This window comes from Octopus bimaculoides, chromosome 4, assembly GCF_046866305.1.
Source record: "Octopus bimaculoides isolate indiv1 chromosome 4, ASM4686630v1, whole genome shotgun sequence".
Classification (NCBI taxonomy): Eukaryota; Metazoa; Mollusca; class Cephalopoda; order Octopoda; family Octopodidae; genus Octopus; species Octopus bimaculoides.
This window is the reverse complement of record NC_142931.1, coordinates 132,979,238-132,995,145: the sequence shown is the minus strand read 5'-3', so window position 1 is coordinate 132,995,145 and position 15,908 is coordinate 132,979,238. Positions and strand designations below refer to the sequence as shown.

Genomic DNA, 15,908 nt, shown 5'->3' with positions numbered 1-15,908 from the left:
AGCCTTCATCAGGTGTCTTGGGGAAATTCTGAACCTGGGTTCTCATTTCTTGTCAGGAAATGTTTACTAAATAAAAGATTCTGTGAAAGGGATCAAAATTCCGCAGCTGCGTCACCATCATCACTTGGTAAAAATAGTACACACAAAATAGCAGTTCTATAAGGATTAGTTTATGACTGGTTAACTCAAACAATACATAACAAGTAATATCTAAAAAGGCTTGTTAGACTGCCTCATAGTCTCAGTGGACAAAATGGAAGAGGTATTGCTCAGGAGTATGGCGAGAGAGACGGGGCTTGCACTTGAGGATAGTCATCTTTACTCTGATAGCAGTGACAAGGATGTGGTCTGAGAGCTGAGAAAAGAGTGGCTGATATTTTGACCTTTTGTCCTTCCCAGCTTGACAAGCAGTTAAGACTGGGCAGGCAGTTGCAAACACCAGGTTGCTGTTGGAGAAGGTGTTAATGCATGTGACATCCCAGATGAGGGGATTACCACTGTGAAATGGCAAGTTTGAAAAGGCTAAGAGTAAAATCCCTAAGATAAATTAGTGAAAAAAGGATAAATATAAAACAAAATCCCAAACCTCTAAGCCAGTTATTTGGAAACATTTATAAATACAGGCAAATATGCTATTAGAATCTGAAAGTAATTATGAATAATGAAAAAAGGTATTGGTTTAATTAAATCATTCAAAATGCCAGGAGGACTAATGTATAATATTATAGTGAATATATAGTGAAAAGGGGGGGGGGACAAACAAAAAAAAGGATAAAGTTTCCACACAAAAATTTGATAAATAAATAAAAGATGGCTACAATTTCAAAATCTTCTCCCTTTAGAAGTGATTTGCTAATTGTACACTTGCAGTCATAAATGTGTATCATGTCATTTCACTGGTAATCATCACTGCTGTTACATCTCTGCTGCTACTAGTCTGATGAAGCCTTTAAAGTCACCTCTAATCTGTACCCCCTATCAATATCCCAATCACCTATATTTTTTGTTCAAAGTCCCCTTTGGCACATTTCTCTACCATTTATCAATAACCTTTGCTTATCACCAAACCAACTTTTATCTATAATTGCAATATATCTAGCATTTTCATTTTGTTTTACTCAAGTGATATTATCAATGTTTGTTAGGGACCCAATGATAATACAATGGCTTCATAATGATTGCAAAAAAAATTAAAATATTTATTTATCTTTCTTAGCTGGGCCTTAACTAATGATAAAGAAATTGTACAAAGGAGCCTAAAATATTTTTCAAGCTGGGTAATTTTTTAGTTGTTTTCAAATATGTAGGGGCAATCAAAGCAGTATGTTCCCACTTTTCAGTACAATCTATAAAGTAAAAGGTTCGACAAAATCAAAGAATTGCATCAATGATTCATTCAAAAGTTCTAAAACTGGATGCCTTCCTAATATTACACAATATTCATTTGTGAAGTAGGAGCAATAACTACTAACTGGAATCATGAAAGCACGAAATGAATGATGTGACAAGATGAAGATTAGCAAATTAACACATCAAATGTACAGCTGATGTAACATAGTTGATAAGGTTAGCTGAGTTTTGGTGAAAAAATGAGCATAGTAGCTATAAGATTGAAGCAACATTTAGCCACATTTTAGCTCAGTTGACTAAAGTGTCACCTGCACTTCAGATTAAGTAGTAGGAAGGGTATCCAGCTGGAAAAATACTCATGCAAAGTTATAAAAAGAAAAACCATCCTACATACAATACCACAGGAAACAAATCTGACAGATTGATAATAGAATACAGATAACTTCAATAGATCAAAATCATTTACCAAAATGCCAAAAATATACATGACAATAATCATTTGTAAAAGTTATTTTTAAAAATTTGACCTTTTCATTTGCTTTTCCACAAATACATATTATTGGGGCATTTAGAATTGCTTTTACTGTTTGGAGGATTTGGAAAATGATACAAAAATCATGCAAGATTGCAACAAAAGTTAGAAGACCCGACATAGACACAAAACAATAATAATGACAGACCAGACCATTGCACTGACATCAGTAAACTAAAAGATATTCCAGGACACAGTCATTTTCCATACAGTCAAATAAAGAAGCAAAGTATACAAGCAAATAAAACCATGACTTTGCCATTCAAATGAAACCCAGCAAATCGTATGATACTGGTAGCTTGGTAGATGCAGTCAACCTTGATTTTAGCATACAAACAAGCAAATACCAACCACACAAGTGGTCATATTGACCATGGATCCCATAATTATATAACTTAAGGAAGAGGAGACCTATGCAAAAATGTGCAGATACTTCATTGGCATTGTCTTTAATTTAGCAGACATGTTTTTTTTTTCTTGTCATATCATAAGAAATTATCAGTGCTTTTTCAGAAATTTCTGACAAGAAAGGTCTTGATAACCACAAAACAAACCTGAGAAAACAGGTGGAGAATGTGTGTTACACTTCTCTCACCTAATGTAGATTTTCTTACTTGTAGTAGACACTTGATAGTGTAATACTGAAGTATATTGATAAGCTTTATTCCAACTTTAAGTGGATTAATCATGCCAAACAAAATATTGACAAATTTTAGTGCATTTAATTATGATAGGTCATCATACATTTCTTTGTACAGAACAAGAAATTAAAAGATAAGATACATTGTGAAAAATATCATGTCCTTTCAGCTACTGAACTAGTACGATCACAGCTGAACTTCATCTCAATATGTTGTACAAATTGTCAACAAGACAATGCCAGCTGGTATAGTAGACAAGAGAGCAAGTTTATGGTTGTCAATAAGTATGATTGTCCTGAACAGTGAAAACGTTTCTGTCATCCATTACTTTTGAAGAAGTAATGGATGGCAAAAGTTACAAAAAAAAAAAACCCAGAAAAAAAGGTGGTGGTAGGTATGATAGGTAGAAAGTTGGGGACAAGAAGATGTAGAGATCTAGAAAGTGAAGTGTGGGTTGTGAGGAATAAAGGACCAAGAGGTGATGGGATGAAAGTGTGATAGTATTGCATGAATTAATCAGCAACAGTCATCCAAAGTGAGAGTGGTGTGAATAAAAGTTCAGTTGAGTGATTGACATTTGAGAAATTAGTGGGAAGTATTCAAACTTCTAGTTGACTGAAGAGTTGCGTGTGCACATGCATCAGCCTGCAGCCTCATAGCCGTCTGCAACATGCACTGGTACGGACATGCTCTCTTCCTCCTGCCAGACCATCCTACCAGGGTCTTACCTTGTTTGAAGCAGCATCTGAGGCCTGGAAGAGGCCCTGTGGCAGGCCCAGCACCAGATGGCTGGATATGATTAAAGATCTCCAGAGACCTGACATCTTCTTGGAGGATGCAAAGGGGCTGGCATGAGACCACTAGCAATTGGGGGTCACTGGTGGACCTAGTCGGCTCTATGCACAATAATGCCTCTGGGACCACTGACTTGGCATGACCCTAGCCTCATCGAGCAAGAGCATGAGTGTGTGAGTATGATTTGGAATATGAAGCATTGTTTGCCAATCTTGATAATTGTCTTTAGTTTATGATGTTAGTAGAGATGGGGCAGAGGAGCTAAAGTTGCCAGGGATGTTACTGTGGATATCTAACATCTAATGGGTTCTCACAGAAGTGATCACCCGGATGGTAAATGAAATGACTGAAATAATGAAATAAATCAGTGAAGAAAGAGTACAATTAAAATAAGAAATGTGAGCAGTGGACTTGGGGCTGCATAGAAGTGCTTTCAAGGACGCAAAAAAAAAAAAAAAAAAAAAAAGGAAGAATTTCAGATCGTTCCCTCCGCTCGCTTTGTTACCGCCAATTTCCGTAACTTTAATAATTTCCTTCTTTATCCGGCCCTCAGATCGAAAACACATTTCTGTAAAATATCCCTTAAAATCATGCGTTTTTAAAGATAGTTCTCATACACAACTAAATTTTGAGAAATCGACAATGATCCGAAACTTATAAAAGAGAAAAATGAATGAATAAATTTCGGAGGTATGCCTGCGACTGTGTTGAAACTAAAACGATTGCCGTGTGGAAGACATATTTGTAATTCAAAAACACACGAAGGTTCAACTTTGACACCAAATAACAATAAGTTAACAGGACTCTGTGTGTGTGAGTGTGAGTATGTGTGTGTGTGCGCGTGTGTTCTAGAAAGAACAATGTGTCTTCCATGCTGCAATCGTATTTTTTTTTCTTCTTATCATTAACAAAAAATCATAATTTACCCATCGAAAACGTATATCTGAAAAATTTCATTAGAAAATATGCATCTTTCAGAAAGTTACGAACGAAACACCGTAAGGGAGGGGCACCCGTCTGTAGTTATAGCATTGAAACATGGATTTCTACAAGAAAGCCTGAAGACGGTATGTCTACGTCCGTTTAGATTAAATTGTTGGGATCTTGTTAAATTGCTTGCAACCATTTGAAGTATTTCAAATATTCACCAGATTATTTTCATACATGTAGTCCTGATGTTGTTTTGCATACTGACGACGAAAACTGCATTCATTTGTGTTGTTCTAGAAATTAATAAGAAAGTGTCATGCAAAACTATTAGAATTACATTTTTTAAAATATAAACCTTATGAAATTTTTTTAAATTTCAAGTGGTTGAGAGAAATTTAACAAGATCCAGTCATTATTGTGATGCGTATGGGATTGCTCATGTTTCCCTTTTGGGAATTCTATCTCAATTTGTTGTCCAAATATTTTCAAGATTCTCTTTATTGTCTTGCACGGGACTAGGTTGAATTTTGTTTCTTCCTTTCATATAAAGGTTTTTATGGTATATTTATGTAGAAATAGAAGTTTTTTTTCGGTTGTGTTCTCAGCTACAATGCATCAGGATTTTAGTGAAATAAATTATTGGGTTTGATATTAGCTAGTAAGTTATGGTGAACACACACTATCGATGAGGATAAACTATCAACTAAATAATATACGTGTTCCATGATTTTCATAACAGCCTATTTTTTCGCATCCCTCAGAAAAAGTTTAGAATTAGGAAAAAACAAAAAACATTCTTTACAAAGGTGCCTATTAGTTTTTGATAGCAAGACTAATCTCCGACATATGCGCGCAGACGGGTTTTTATAGAGAAGGAGAAATGGGAGTTTTTGAAGAGCCATTACGCACACCACTAAATTATTATTTAGAAACAAGAAACTAGCAGAAAACGTAAACCTAAAATCTCTCGTGCCTCAAACTTTTATTCAAATCCAAAAAATTTATACAAAAATCTGACAAAAAATCTTTTAATCCTTCACCTATTTTGTGTGTCACATGCGATACTCGGGACATATTTTCTCTGCTGCCCATGCATCATATATATATATCATACATTCCCGATATTTTTCTGTGGACCGGTTTCATGCCAGACGATTTTCCCACGGACTGGTGGATCAGGCACAAAATAAAACAATAAACTGTATAATATGTAACTTAATTATTATAGGCCTATATATATATATATGTGTGTGTATAAGAGTGTGTGTAGTATCTATATATATTATCTATTATCCATATATTATATATATATTATCTATATATATTATGTGTGGTATATTATATATAACCCCCACCCCTACAGACTGCAATGAGTAAAATAAAAGAAAAATTTTAGAATTTATTTTTCTGTACGGCCCAGTGATTGGAAACCGCAATGTGATACACAATTCCAGTGTTTTTCAACCACCAGAATAACTTGGGATTTATGAAACGAAATCTTTATATTCTTCAGAAGATATATAAAACAAGGGCGGCTTACTAAAATTCTGAAAATAAGCATGGATGTTTAAGGACAAACTTATGAAAATGCTTTGGAAAGGCAAAAGGTTAAAACGTTTGAATTCAATATTAGAAAGGATGCTTTATTTTTCTTGGGAATTCGGAAACAGTGAAACCGGACGAAAGGGATTGTCGATAGAAACTTCAAGCGTTTTCTATTGTATCTTTGTATTTTTTACTGGAAGAATCTGAAACGTAGCCGAGTCAAATTAGACATATTGTCCCATACTAAATATTAACACAGCAAAAACTGAAAGCTTTGGTGTCGAGAGAAGGGACAAAATACAATTCGAACAACCCAAATATTGTATTCCCTGTTCAGCACCTGACGTCTAATTTCGAAACTTTAATTTTATATAAATGTTTGTATGTGTGTGAGTGATGCAAACAGGGGAAATAGAACTCAAAATATGAGTATATATATATATTTTTTTACTGATAATTTAGTAGAGGCAACAAAAGTGACTCAAGGACCGAGAGTTTCATGCGTTACCGCTTGGAACACGTACCGCGTGCTTCGTGCGCAAGCACTAAACGAACTAGTTGCTAAGTTCTTATGCACGAAACTCGCCAGGCTTAACGAAAAAGAAAAAAAAATGTGCTGGGGTCGATCCATTAGACCGAAAATTCAAGGTGGTAACCCAGCATGGCCGCAGTCTAATGACTGAAACAAGATATGTGTGTGTGTGTATATATATATATATATATATATATAATAATATTAGGGATAAAATTAAAAATTACAGGTATAAACTCAATTAAAGTCAATTTATTAAAATTAAATTAAGTTTCACAGAGTAATATATATATATATATATATATATGTATATATATATATATATATATATATATATATATATATATATATATATATTGTGCTTCTAATTATTAATTTTTCTATATGTGATAGTGGATTTTCATCGATGAGTTCATGAACCTTGGTTCTTTTCCCTAAAACTATATACCTTTTAGATTTGTTTACGGGAAACATTGTGGATCTAGTTCAAAACGGGGGCACCAGTATTTTCTTAACGAAACACTTTGAAACTTGGGACATTGGTAGAATGTGTCATATAAAACATCTTTTTCTCTTAGTCTTCTTAAGAAAAATTATTATATTGCAATTTATTTCATGTTAAAGTTGTCGTATTTCTGTAATTTCAACCACTGACTGACGTCCATTCAGCCGAATACATTAAGTGCTGACTACGTAAACAAACGATTCTGGCGGTGATAAAATTATTATTTCCTTGTCAAAAAATGGCTGAAGCATATTGGCAGTAGCTAATAAATCTTTCTATTATAGGCACAAGGCCTGGTTTTTTAGGGTTAGGGAAAACGAACACACGTGTGTTGCCTCTCTGCAAAATGTCAGAAGTAATGGAGATTAAATACGCTTTACACCGCTTAAACTCCCAAAGGAGTAACTATAAACAGCTGAATACTTGTCAGTGATTGGTTGAAATTATCGAAATAAGACAATTTTTTACATGAAATTAATTCGAATACAAAAATTTTTTTCTGTTCTATAACACAAAATAGATAAGTATACGAAGTTTGAAAGTCTTTCGGTACCAAAAACACTACATAAAACATAAATGAAAACTGGTGCCCCCGTTTTGAACTAGATCCAACATTTTGAATATGCAAATAAAGCTCCTATCCCATTATGCCGGCCACAGACTAATGATGCTCACCGGTGAACCAGTTTTTTTTGGGGGGGGGGCATTGACCTGTACTGATATAATGTAGGAAAAATATAGAAATAATAACAAAAATCCTTAAACTCCATCCAGGGATTATTGGATTTTAACGTGTATTAGGAAACCCTAATTTTGGGGGCTTAAAATTTGGAAGAAATGTTTTTGTAAGGGATTGTAATACTATTCATCTATAAGAAACTCCCATAATTTTTTAACCTAATTTTTGACAAAAAAATGGTTCCTTATACACGTTAAAATGCGGAATATATACGTGTGACCAAATCTAGATAAAAATAAGTCAAGGGTTTTGTCCGGATCCAATAAATTAATTGTGACTTCTTTGTCCCTGTGACTTTATTATCGGCCACCATAAATAATTGTGACTTTATTACTGGTCACTTAAGACACTCAATATTAACATTAATAAAAATATATATAACCATTTCTTTTAATATCCAGTGGTTGACAACAAGCGGGCCAGGTGCTATCTGTGGGTTTCTAACCTTCTCTTTAAATTTTTTCAAGTATAATGTATACTAGCTTTTAGGTAGTCGTGTCTCATCACTTTTGTCATTTGTGCTTACATTAAGTATTACCAAATGACGGACATAGCAAACTGCACAGAGATATTATATATGTATAATACCTTTGTCAGAGTTGATATGATTCACATGAGAACCATAAGCAAATATGATTTTTTAAAAATCACAAGAAAAGTTACCGACTCCTGGTTTATTTGGAAGAAGGAAGTCGGAACATACAGGACTTCATGGTCTTCCATATCTGATGGTTGATGCCGAAAGAAATATAAAAAGCTCCTGTACGTGGTGGGTCTCTTACACGGTTGTAATTGTGTGGAGGAATTAAATAATTGGGGATAAGTGTCAGTGATGTGTTTAGAAAGGTCGAGATTGAATAAGAATGACGAAAGGACAGGTGTACCCGGACTATGGGGCATAATAAAAAAATTTTGTAGTTGTGATCTGGAATAGGGGCTGTTAAAGATTGTAAGCTTTTGGCATTTATTAATTTAATTTTGAGATATGATATAATCGTTTAAATACTGCAAGATGTTCAGGGGTTGGCAAGAATATAGAAGACACTTTTTTTTCTTCTTGCTTTTTAAAAAAAAAATAACATGACATTCAATATGAATATTAGGGAATAAACTTTAATTAATAAATTAATGTTGAGCAGGGGAGCTAGAGAAAAAGAATAGAGTCACATCAGTTTACAGAAACCACTAAATATGTATTTTTATCTTATGTGTTTTCAGTCATTGGACTGAAACAATAAACTGCAACCGTGCTGGGGCACTGCCTTGAAGAATTTTAGTCGAAGAAATCGACCCCCAAAACATATTTTTAAGCATGGTACTTATTCTATTAGTCTAAGTACCAGACTTTAAAAAAATAATATTAAATTACCTCAAAACTACAATTAAAAAAATACATCTTTTAAACCCTGTCCTAAAATAGATCTTTCGAGAAACATATAAAGAAATAACTTATATAATTGATTTTCAAAAGCTAACTTATTTTGACGAAAATGAAAGTGAAAAAAAATGCCATGCAAATCAACCAATATGTATGAATATATTTACTATCTTAAATCCCAAAAATTTCTACAAAAAATATATCTGAAAAGTGATTAAAAATATTCACGACACGTTTCTCAAAAAGCTCCTGTTGAAAACAACAGAGGAGGGAAAAAATAATTAAAAGAAAACACTTAATTTCATTTAAGAATTTTTCCACAAAATTCTTCTGTTCTGTAACTTTGATAAAACCGTGATTCTGTATGAGCATAAAACTTATTCAATATACGAATATCTATGTTAATAAATGACATTTATGTCTAACATCATACGTTTTCTATATGAGGATTTACTTATAATAACTCACCACATGCTTCTGCTTCAACAAATAATGAAATTCAATAAAAGTAATAGAAATAATCGCGGCACCATTGGAGCGTCCTTCCTAAAGTGCAAGATGCAATTAAATATTGGTGTTTACTTACCACGCCAGGAGATAAAGACCGTATCTTCTTAATCTGTGAAACGTTGTAGGAAAAATGATTAGAAACATTCGCTACTGTGGTTTGAACGACACGTATTTCGTCAGTAATTATTGAATTTTGTCGTCGAATACCAACGGTAACTGCGACAGTTTGACATTGGTTGGTGGGATTGGCACATTCGCTACGAGCGTCGGACGAAAGGCCTTGCGGCGAGCTGGCAGAAACGTTAGCACACCGGGCGAAATGCTTAGCGGTATTTCGCCTGCCATTGCGTTCTGAGTTCAAATTCCGCCGAGGTCGACTTTGCCTTTCATCCTTTCGGGGTCGATAAATTAAGTACCAGTTACGCACTGGGGTTGATATAATCGACTTAATCCTTTTGTCTGTCCTTGTTTGTCTCCTCTATGTTTAGCCCCTTGTGGGCAGTAAAGAAATAAAAAAATATTTCTTCCGGTTCTTTACGTTCTCAGTTCAAATCTTATCATTGGTAATTTTGCTAGTCATCCTTCAAGGACACATAAAATAGATCGGTTTTTGCCCACCAAAATATATAATGAAAAATAAGTAAGGAACAAAAAACAAAAAAACACCAGACCTTATTTTCATTTAAGTTCTTTTTCTTGGAAGGTATTGGGTGTGTATGTTGGTGGGTTTGTAACCGGGGTAAAATGAGTAATTTCTGAACTCTCATTATTTTCTCCCAACCTGTTTGAAGTCACTACGTTGCAAGTATTGCATCATAATTTTGCATTGTTGCATTATCTCTTGGAGTAAAAATTGGTCTGCATATTTGTTGAAGTTGAGAGAGTCTGAAACATAGATGACAGGTACTTTCTTTCAAGAAATTTCCCCTCAGTTTTGACCCGATTGTAATTGAGGTCGCTAAAATATTTCTGGATGATTTTTTTTTTTTTTTTTTTTTTTTTTTTTTTTACAATCAATATTCTTTTTTCTGTTGGATTTTCTTGGAGACTTAATGTCTCCAAGTCAATTTTCTCCCACACTAATGTCTAATTTGATCATTTTCAAGTTTCCAAAAATGTCTAGAATGGGGTAAAATGAGTAATTACTAATTTCAATAATTTCTGTGAGGTGATTGGTGTTAGGAAGGGCATTCAGGTATAAAAACCCTGCCGAAACAAACAGTGCAGTCTTCTGCCTAGCCAGCTCCTGTCAAACCATCTAATCCATGCCAGCATGGAAAGCAGATGTTAAATGATAATGATTATGATGATGATGATGATGATGATATATATATATATAGTCACATATATATATATATATATATATATATATAGTCACATATATTTACACAAATCTATATGGACACACATACACACACATACACACACATGCACACACATACACACATGCATACAACCATACAAACACATATATAAATGTATTTTTTGACACATGTATAGACACACTTAAATAGATATGGATACATGCATACAGGACAAATACATACATCACACAAGTGAATTCACACATCTCATAAATTCATTGTGGATAATTAGATTGCAGTAAATACATTATCTATAATTTTTCTAGCCAGTTAATTTCATCATTAAGCAATTAATTATCTTGCCAGCCAAATCATACTTCGTCAATAAATTCATTTTCATACCAAACACCTCTTTGGTAAATTCATTGTCATGCTTTCTATTCACAAAGTAAACAAACAGCTAGACATTTTTGGCATTTTATATGCACAAAACTAACATTTTAAACAGATGAATTATAACAATACTCTATAATAAGGCACAGGAGTGGCTGTGTGGTAAGTAGCTTGCTTACCAACCACATGGTTCCGGGTTCAGTCCCACTGCGTGGCACCTTGGGCAAGTGTCTTCTACTAATAGCCCCAGGCCGACCAAAGCCTTGTGAGTGGATTTGGTAGACGGAAACTGAAAGAAGCCTGTTGTATATATGTATATATATATGTGTTTGTGTGTCTGTGTTTGTCCCCCCAACATCGCTTGACAGCCGATGCTGGTGTGTTTACGTCCCCGTATCTTAGCGGTTCGGCAAAAGGTACCGATAGAATAAGTACTAGGCTTACAAAGAATAAATCCTGGGATCGATTTGCTCGACTAAAGGTGCATGGCCGCAGTCAAATGACTGAAACAAGTAAAAGAGTATATACAAATTCATGATTTAGTATTTGGGTAGGCATGGACTGGTGATTAAGAAGATTGCTTCCCAGCCATGTAGTCTTGTGTTTAATCCCACTGAGCAGCACTTTGAGTAAGTGTCTTTCACTATAGCCCTGGGCAGACCAAACCTTTACAAGTAGATTTGGTATTTGGAAATTACAAAAAAGGCAGTCATATCATTGTTTAACGTCCACCTTCCATGCTAGCATGGGTGGGACCATTTCATAAGAGCTGACCAGGCAGAAGCCTGCACCATACATCTGTGACTGTTTTGGCAGGATTTTTACAGCTGGATGCTCTTCCTAACACCAACCACTCAGCAGAGTGGACTTCGTGCTTTTTATGTGACACAAGCACAGGCTAGGTCAGTTTTGGCAAGGTTTTTGCAGCTGGATGCCCTTCCAAACACCAACCACTTGTGGACTGGGTGCTTTTAAGTGGCACCTGCACTGACAGGGTCACCAAGTACTTGCAAAACAAAAATAAAAAAAAATTTCAAAACGGGAGGAGGCATTGGAGGAGACGATCTTGTGTCAGATGATGAAAAGCGTTAGAGTGAGACAGAGAGACAGAAACAGGTGTCTTGCTGTAGAAGAAGTACAAGGTTGTCTGACAAGAGAGAGAGAAGAGAGAGAGAGAGAGAGAGAGAGAGAGAGAGAGAGAGAGAGAGAGAGAGAGAGAGAGAGATAGAGAGAGAGAGAGAAATATCATCATCATTTAACATTCATTTTCCATGCTGGCATGGGATGATAGTTTGACAGGAGCTGCTCAGGCTTTGTGCCTGTTTTGGCATTGTTTCTGTGGCTGGAAGCTCTTTCTAACACCAACTGCTCTACAGAGTAGACTCGGTGCATTTTACATGGCACACACACATGCACATTTATATATTTGAGGGAAATAGCACAAATGGAAAAAGGAGAATAAGAGTCAGGTAGATGGAGAACATGAGAGTTTACAACAGGTGGACAAAAATATATATGTATATATATGTATATATATGTGTGTATATATATATATATATTACTTTTGATTGCATTGTTATTCCTTTCCCATTTCTAACAAAACTGTTCGATGAACGGGAACGTGAAACTCAGAGTAACAGTCTTTTGTTATATTTTTGCTGCTTTTAAATAAAGCATATTACTCTACCTCTGGTATTTGAGTACTCTTTTTTCAACCTTGTTGCACATTTTATGTGCTTACTCCGGTATATATATATATATATATATATATATATATATATATATATATATATGTAAATATATATGTAAATATATATGTATATATTCTTTACTTTTTTACTCTTTTACCTGTTTCAATCATTTGACTGTGGCCATGTTGGAGCACTGCCTTTAGTCAAGCAAATCAACCCAAGGACTCTTTTGCCAAACCACTAAGTTACGGGGACGTAAACACAACAGCATCAGTTGTCAAGCGATGTTGGGGGGACAAACACTGACACACACACATACATATATGTATACATATATACAACGGATTTCTTTCAGTTTCTGTCTACCAAATCCACTCACAAGGCTTTACGTCTATTTTCATTGTCAAATGATATGTATATATATATGTATGCATATATGTATATATATATATATATATATATATATATATATGTATGTATATATATATATATATATATATATATATATATATATATATATATATGTATACACATATATATATATGTATGCATATATGTATATATATTTATATATTTCATCTGTCTTTACATTGTGAGTTCAAATTACCTTTCATCCTTTAGGGGTCGATAAATTAAATACCAGTTGTGTACTGGTGTCGATGTAATCGACTGGCCACCCCTCCCCCAAATTTTGGGCCTTGTGCCTAGAGTAGAAAAGAATATTACTTGGTATTTCAGTATCTCAGCATGAAGATTCCCTTGTCTTTATAAATTTCCTGAAGAGGTCCCAGTCAGCACATTGCATCCCACATTTCAAACTCATATTCCCCATTCTATGCAGATCCTCCACATGTCTGTTTGGTCCATATATTTCCAGAACTTACATGCTTATAATCCTTTATGTTATACCATCATCACCATCATCACAAAAATCAATAATTATTATGAAGCTTTTATATTCCTAACATTTACTCTATGTGCTATTGACTTATTCATATTATTTAATTAACATACTTAAACATCCATGCATTTATGTATTTTTCATATGTCGAGTTCAATACATCACTTTACTGATGACAAAAAAACAAAATTTAAAATTTAAATTTAAGGTTGTCCATTCAAAATATTACCTTTAATATAAAATAAATTTAGCTTAAATACATATTCCCATTGAAAGGATTGGGAAGAGTTATTAACTTTACCTCTGTTTTCATTGTCAAAAAAAACAAAAAAGATATTATATTAGGCGTTTTTTAATTAGTTGAAAAGTATTGAAATTTAGTTTGTCATTCTTAGCAAAGGCTTAATAAATCTGAATAATTTTTTAATATTGTTTAACTAAAAAGTGGATCAACAGAGAGACGTGGTTCTTATTAAAATATAGACTGACAAAGTTTTGTAATCTCTACAATGTTTTCAATGACAATGTAATTTTTTTAAATGTTAAATATATTTTATGCAATGAAGATGAGAAGTCTAATGATTTAGTCACTTCTTTTGAGAGGGAGAGAAATTGTAATAAATATCGTAACACATTGTTGCAGTGTTACTGCCTTTTTTTTTTTTTCTTTCAAGGACAAATATCTAAACAATTAGGTGTCTCTTCTTACTCAACATAAAATATATTCCACTGTTTGAACTATTTTTATAATGCTTTTCTGAGACAGAACATCTCTTATTTCCCTGGATTTCCCTGTTCTCTATGGTAATTTTTACCTTGCTATTGCAAGTGCTCTTACGATTGTTATAGATTGTTAACTGATTATCAGTTTTTGCTTGGCTCTCTGTCGGTTATGATGACAAGGGTTCCAGTTGATCTAATTAATGGAACAGCCTGCTCATGGAATTAACATACAAGTGGCTGAGTACTCCACAGACATGTATACAATTAATATAGTTGTCAGGGAGATTCAGAGTGACACAGAGTGTGACAAGGCTGGTCCTTTGAAATTCAAGTACTATTCATATTTGCCAGCTGAGTGGACTGGAGCAAGGCAAAATAAAGTGTCTTGCTCAAGGACACAACACATCACCAGGAATTGAACTCAGGCCTTGTGATCATGAGCTGAATACCTTAACCACTACAGTTTTTGCTTAAGTAATGCTTAAACAAATTCTTTCTGCATCCTGTATTAATATCTATGCATTCCTTCTTTGCATGTTCCTGATATATTCCCTGTACATACATACAATGATCCAGTGCTCTAGTGATGACACATTCATGCATTAGTTAATTTAGTACATAGAAACAATCCACAACATCCACCACTCTTACTTTAATACTGAACAAAGATCTGAGTTTTTGTCAACTTTTCACCATTTGCTAAAGTTCCTGATGTATTCCTTCTTTGCATGTTCTTTATATATTCCCTGTACATGCATACAATGATCCAGTGCTCCAGTGATGACAGATTAATGCATCAGTTTATTTAGTACATAGAAACAATTAAATTTAAATAATTAAATCTTACAGAGAAAATCCACAACATCCTCCACTCTTACTTTAACATGGAACAAAGATCTAAGTTTATATCAACTTGTCACCATTTTCTAAAGTTCTTGCTGGTTAATTTTGTACAAAATGAATTTGACGTCTTTAACCACATAACAAATCAGGTAGCCAACACCTTCAAATATCCAATTTTCCATTATGTTTTCCTCATTGTTCCTTTGAAAATCTGCTGTGCAAAGAATAAGTTGATGCCCAGCAAAGTGTGTTGGTAGATAATCTGGTGGTGTTTATCTTCTTTCCAGTTATGATTGGCTTTTGGTTTCTCTGTGAGAAGCTCTTTTGCCTTTGGCATAATATATTTTTTACCTGAACTGGGTGCTATACACCTCCCTTACATGCTAAGCTGGGTCAAGAAACTGGCTTAGATGTAGACCACCCAACTGTGAAACAAGTTGTTGGTAGTACCTGGCTTGTGGCTTCATTATTTTAGTATTGCTGATGAATAATCAGTCGCATGAAACTTTTAAGTCTTAAGAAGTAATCCACTTTTTAGCAATATACAATTCTCACAGAATCTACACAATTCCAACAAAGATGTGTTTTAAACACTT

The 15,908-nt window shown here is 34.2% G+C and overlaps 1 protein-coding gene across 3 annotated transcripts in view; it reads right to left on the bottom strand.

Moving 5' to 3' along the window:
- LOC106876440 (uncharacterized) overlaps window positions 1–10,108 on the bottom strand; it is a 195,197-nt gene extending 185,089 nt beyond the window's left edge. For 2 of the 3 annotated variants that reach the window (XM_014924998.3, XM_089351494.1), the window contains exon 1: window positions 9,534–10,108. The gene's annotated coding sequence lies outside the window, so the exon portion shown is untranslated. Of the gene's footprint in view, window positions 1–9,415; window positions 9,499–9,533 lie in introns of those variants that run through there. The other variant, XM_089351493.1, reaches the window with a different exon arrangement.
- Between the last annotated feature and the right edge of the window lie 5,800 nt (window positions 10,109–15,908).